This window comes from Atta cephalotes, assembly GCF_000143395.1.
Source record: "Atta cephalotes unplaced genomic scaffold scaffold00036, whole genome shotgun sequence".
Classification (NCBI taxonomy): Eukaryota; Metazoa; Arthropoda; class Insecta; order Hymenoptera; family Formicidae; genus Atta; species Atta cephalotes.
Window position 1 is genome coordinate 915,026 of NW_012130100.1, and position 6,857 is coordinate 921,882.

The following is a 6,857-nucleotide window of genomic DNA, read 5'->3' on the forward strand; positions in this document are numbered from 1 at the left end:
TAGTTAGTTAGTTTTCCGTAATACGCGCGAACATTGTTTCTATTTGAATAAATCATATTATTGGATTAAAAATGATAGAATCTTGGAAATTTTGTACATGTCGATATATGCTTCTGCAATTCCTCAATCGTGGAAGGCGCCATGATTAAATGATTAGACGCGTTAAACTTAATAGATATTTAATCTACACGCACTGACGAACACACCTTTGTTGTAAAAATGTAATTCAAAAATGTAATACTATCACAGCTGCGTCTCTGCTCAATCCTTTCTTAATTACTTAATTAAGAAAGAGAGAAAGAGAGAGCAAAAGGGTTTAGCATTATTGCACAATGCTTGATAAAGAACGCAAAATTCTGATAAGACTTCATAACTCGAACCAAAGCTGGCGATTGTGCGTATGAATCTGCGACGCTACGATGATGTGAAGATGACTTAGCTGTGGAGCGAAAAACCTCAGTTGCTGAGCCCTCTGACGCGTCAGCCCGCTGAGCCTTCCGACAGCATACTGAATACTTGCTGCTGGTCGATCCGGGGTCCTCGGCCAGAGTGATGCTTCCAGTGATAACGTGGTAAGTCGCGATATCGATAAATTGCGATGCCATTCGTTCTAAAAGACCGAAGATTGTTGGTTTGGGAAGCCTCGGCAGGAAACGTATCGCTTTCCCAGTTCTTTTCCGAACGCTGACAATTCGTACCTGAATAGATTAGGCCAGTACTGGGATTTATTTGCACATTTCGACCGATTTTCAACTTAGTTCTGGCTCCTTTACCAACTTGCGCGCAGCATACTAATCGGTCGAAATGTGCAAGTAAATCCTATGGAGTAAATCCATTGGAGTAAGTAATAGCGGTTGTCTTCTTCTCACGAGGCGGCAATCGCTAACCGCTATTTCCTTTCCCGAGATCATGTCTTGGAGAGACATTACAAGTGTTCTCACCAATGTGAGAATGTGCAGTAAGATTGCTCTTCAAGACAGGCTCACGCCCGTAGTAGATGATGAGGAAAGGGAATATATAATCACTCTCGTAACTGACTATAATGCATAATAATACTTATATATATAATAAGAATAAAGATTATCGCTCGTAACGACCGCCAATACTATATTTGGCTATGTTGTATTCATTGCGTTTCATTGGCTTCGTTGGCTTTTATACTTTTTATTATTTTTGTGTTGCGTCGATCGATGAATCATCATTCAACAAATAATTATCATTATTCTGTCTTTATCGAAAATTCAGTTGAAAACACTTGATAAAGACCGAATGATGATTACTAATCTACCTTTTCGTTGTCGCCTGTATCCCAGCAAGGACGCCATATTCGGACACGATGCAATCGACGCAATCCTACACAAAAATCAACGGAACCAACGAAACGCAATGAACACACGTAGCCAAACGTAGCATGTAACAAATATGGGCAAATAAAGATACCAGAATATATCGGAAACGATGATAACCATATCGAATATTAGTTCTTCATTTCCGAATGTCATAATTATGAGAGATCGCCACAAACGCAAAAACCAGGAATTTAGTGACTGATTAAAAGTAATCTGCCACCTGGGTACATATTATACATTTTTTATCTTATATAATTTGATTTTTTATATAATATTATACAGGGTATTATACAGTATAATATATCAGTAGCGCAGGGGTACTCGTAGGCGCGGAGAGAGGGAAGGCGCGGGGAGGGGGAAGGCGCGGGGAGGGGGAAGGTGCGGGAAGATCTACCGCTACCGCTGTCGCCGCCGTCACTGTCGCGATTGCCGCCCCCGACGTCTTCTGTAAGATGAAAAAAATAATATAAATAAAAAAATATATAAAAATATATAAAAATATATAAAAATAATATATAACGTAAAATATATAAATATATAAATATTCCTTTAAATTTTATCGATAAAATTTTATCAAACTTACAATTCCAGTCTTCTGGCTCCGGATCGTATGGCCGAAGAGTCTGCCAGGAAGAAATCACCTTCCTCTTACATATCAATACTCTTCTCTCGATCCCCCATCTTTCTGCGCGAATTATCAATCGATTGAACTGGTTCATGAACCCTCTTATCCTGATATTGCTACGATGTGTCTCTTGAAAAAAAGTATTATACAAAGTAAATTAGAAAAAAATAATTAGAAAATACTCTATCTATAATTTATGATTTATAAGTTATAATTTATAATTTATAATTTATAATTTATTACTGAACTTATCAGAGGAATTACTAGAACCCTTACCTCGTTTCGTAACTGAAACCGTATGACTCTTAGATTATCAACCATGATGTACTGGAAAAAATAAAAAGTAAAAAAAACATTAGAACAACAAATTCGCTAAAAAATCTAGCATACAAAAAAAGAAAAACTACTTACTTCCTCAACAGGATACTTGTAGTGGATCTTTCACTTTCACTTACTCACATAAACGTACAAAAGCCACCTAAATGGTAGAATACTCTTGCATGTTTATAAAAATCACTAACGATACAAACTCTTCACTATAATTCGAAATATAATTCGAAACGACACGAACCTCGCGCAGATAAAATTCGACAAAGGTTGACGCTGAGAAACATTCTTTGCCATAGCGAGGCTATCTAAGATACATTTACATTGCATATGAAACACTGAAAATCATAAATGTTTTGCAGATAGACTATAGAACTATAAAACTCTATATATACAAAAAAATACGTAGATAACAAGAGCTTGCATGTTAGAAAAAGATAGCTCTTGCATGTTAGAGATAGAGCGCGATGTCGAAGAGCGTAACATAATATCGAAGAAAGGACGGAAAAAATGAATCAATAAAATAAAAGTCCCTTTTTTATAACGTAATTTTTTCAATACAATTTTTTTACTAGCGTCTCTTTTATTCACATGTTATTACATGATTTTTTGTATAAAAAACTAAAGCTAATAACTCGCAATCGACAAGCTGATGTCCATTGAAGATATTATTATCGTGTATAGCGTTTCTCAGACGTGATATTGGAGAATCGCATATACTTGACATTAACCGTCGATCATCATTCGGGCTAATCATTCAAACGTTACATCGATACATCCGTCAAAGTCAAACATAAGGCGTAGCGTCGTTTCGATCATCATAATACGGACGAAGAATCGAGACGTAGCATTGTTCAGCGTGCAAATTCTGACAGTTAGCGGTCCAACGCTTATGAAATTGTCCTTTGTTTCGAAGCATGCTCATGTAATATTCCATCGCTGCTCGTAGAGGCTCTTCCACATTTTGAGAGACAATTCGTGTCCGTGATGCTCTCCCAGGGAAATCTCCATGTAACTCGATGGACCAACGTTGATTCCAATTCCCAAAAATTTGTAGCCCGCATCCGTCACATCTGCTCAGTAAACGCACCGCGTAATGATCCCTACTACATACATAATGTCAAAAAATGTTTCTTTTGTATAGAACGTTGAAACTTATATGTTATATTCCTTCTTCGTATGCGTTACTGTCTTTAGCGAAGTACATTTTTTTCAACCGTTCATACAAGCGAGTATCGCAAGACTGCATCCGCGTAAATTGTGACGTATATACGTGTATTTCTGCAATTAAAGTACGTTCATATATACGTTCATATATACGTTCATACATACGTTTATATGTACATACATTTCCACATACATTCATACATATGTTTATACATATGTTTATATGTACGTTCATGCATACGTTCATTATGTATTACAAAGGAAGAGAAAAGAAATACATAATAAATACGTATTTTTCTTAAAAAAATTCTTTTTCAACTACCAGTTATATATTTTCAATACATTTTATAACGCGCAGTTCTTAACATATTTGGCAGTTCGTAATATATAATATTAACATCTAGATGAAGATTCCATGTCTTCGTATACCGCATCCAAAGTTTCGATGTACTTGCGTTCTCGCTCATCGTCCAGAAGCAAGTTCCACAGCCACGTTCGTTTCTCGCGTTTCTTAACGTATACGATAGCATCTTCAAATACAGCCGCTGTGATCAGGCGTTTCGTCTCGTTGTACGGGACTATTCCATCCTCTCATCGCAATCCATGATAATAAGCAATCGACTAGGAAGCGCAAGTCGGATCTTGCCAAAAATTTCCATGGCACGGGGCTCGTAAAAATATAAAGCGTGAAAACGGTCCCCTGTTTCAGCACTGCCATTTCCTTCACTAATAAATTCCTTAACGATGAATCCTTGCAGAATCCACGAACGCATGGGCATGTTGTCGAGAAAATTAAAGCGTATCATAGATTTTATATCGTGTCGGAAGTACAATTAGGTGATTTCACACAACGATCAATAAATTATACTGAACCACGCGATCATGTGATGAGACAATAGGCTATTGTATTTGCGGGCAATTCTCCTTACACTCAAAGTCTAATCACAAAGTCTAATACACGGTGCCACTCTTGACCAATTTGTTCTATCGAAAGCAATCGATCACAAACGGGCCATTACGTAAAAAAGTTGTAAAGGTGAGATTCGACTCAAGATACTCGTATCCGTAGTAACCCTTGCAGAAACTCGCGTACAAGTCATACAGAATCGCACATCTGTTTTTATCGAAATTTAGATTCAAGTCATCGTACGAATCACATGCCGAATTTAGGTAGAGTTTCGCATTGATTAATTTACAGTCATCGAATCGACTTTATCCTCGAACTTGACATTTTTTCGACCTGTTTGCATAGCGAAAATGACGTAGCGCAGCTTCTCGAGCTGAGTAATCGTCTTGATGCCTACAAATACTTGGTTGTGCTCTGCAAGAGCGAAAACTCATACAAATCCCATGAGCGAAAAACCATGAGTAGGATATATAAGGAAATTCATGAATCACTATGTATTAGTGCGTATATGTATATGCGGTGTGCGTGCGTACATGCGTGCATGCGTGCGTGCCTAGTATGTGTGCGTGCGTGCGTGCGTGCGTGCGTGTGTGTATAGGGGTGCAGGGGAGAGTCAGCGAGGGGGAAGTGCATATAGACGTTAGGGTCCCGCAGCGCGACGTCGCAGGGAGAGATGACGAGAGAGGGAAAAGCGCATTACCGGGAGAAGGGGTTTATTCCTTCTCTCTCTAATCTATTATCTTCTCTTTCCCACCTGTTGTAGAATGCATTTCTCTGTCCCACCCGTTACAGTCCTATTATTCACACTCTCTCTTCCTCTCATTGCGCTCTCTTTTTCTTTTAAGATTTAATTTTATTAAATAAATATGATATTTTGAAATATGACTTAGCAATTATAATAATATTTTTATTAATGTAATTAAAAAAACGCGCTTTCTTATCTAGTAATTTGGAGTTGAGAAAAAGATAATAGGAAGGAATGATAGAAATGATAGGAATGAATCATTTAGAAGACTGAGTAATATGTTTAATACATTTATTTTTCATGTAATGCAGCGTATACAATATTATCTAACGCGTAAGCTATTACACAAGTTCACATTCTATAATAGAATTTTTATCATAAATTTTATACAAAATATTTGCAACATCGCATTGATTAGTAATATAATTTTGGCATAAAAAAGTCACAAAATATTTAAATTTCTTACTAACACCGTGAGTATATTGACACAGTTCAAAGTATACATGTTCGACACAATGTTCAAATACAAACATAAAAAGAATGGTTTTTGGTGCAAGCACGTACCATACAATGATATTTTTACATTATATTCATTACCAATTTTAACAAGTTCTACAATTAAATCTTGAATCGTTAGAGAGGAGGAAACAGTTGACTGCACTAATCGCTCAACATTTGCACGTCTCTCAATGAACGCCTTCCATGCCGTATGAGGCAAGATTATGCGATTGCCTCGATTATCAATCACAATTTTTACATAGGACATAAATCCCACGCTGATTCCAGATATTTATAAATTGTAAGTATCAATGCGAATCTCCTTCTCAAAATATAAGGTAAATATGACAAGATATCGAAGATGTATAAGAAGTGCTGTTAAAGAAAAAAGAATACAGATAAGTAGAAAAAATATATAACATATACTAAAAGCATGTAAACAAAATGTTATATAATTGAACACAAATTTATTGTCCCTCGCATATTTCACCTGTTTGAATTGGAACGTAGTAGTTCATCTTTTTGCTGTATATGTTTCAAGAGCTTTTTACTATTCGATTTCCTTTGAGACTAATACGGTAATGTTAGTTGGGCTCTTCTTTTAAACAGTGTTCCACTTTATATATATCCCAAAATAGAGAGGATTTTTTTCATTTTCAATCCTATGTCAAATTATGCAGAGACACATGTTATAAGAATGCACTTTGATCATATCGAATCTTTTTTTTTTATCTATAGGAATCGGCGCCGACAACAACGATAAAGTTTGTCTGTTCCCATTCTCTTCTCGAAAATGCATTTTGGATAGTATATCAAATGTGGAATTTATTTATCTTAACAATCATAAATACAAAATCACATTACTTTTTAAATCATATTACTCACATTATTTTTCAAACATATTTCAAACTATACAATAGTTCATATCATAAGAATGCACTCTGACGAAATGTTTTTATCTATGGGTTCGACGCCAATAGCAGCAATAAAGTTTTATCTGTTCCCATGCTTTCTTTTCAAAATTTTTCAGCTTATCTTTTCGACCACGATAAAAAAATCATCTCTTCGGAAACATATTCAAACATGTTAGAACGTGTAACATATAAAAAAAAATGATTCATCTTCGGTATAAAACAAAAAGATTTTCTTTTGGGAGCACATTTTGGTAGCAGTTGAGTTTAGAGTTTATTCAACGTTATATCGGTATTATATCAGTGTGTGTGTGTGTGTGTGTGTGTG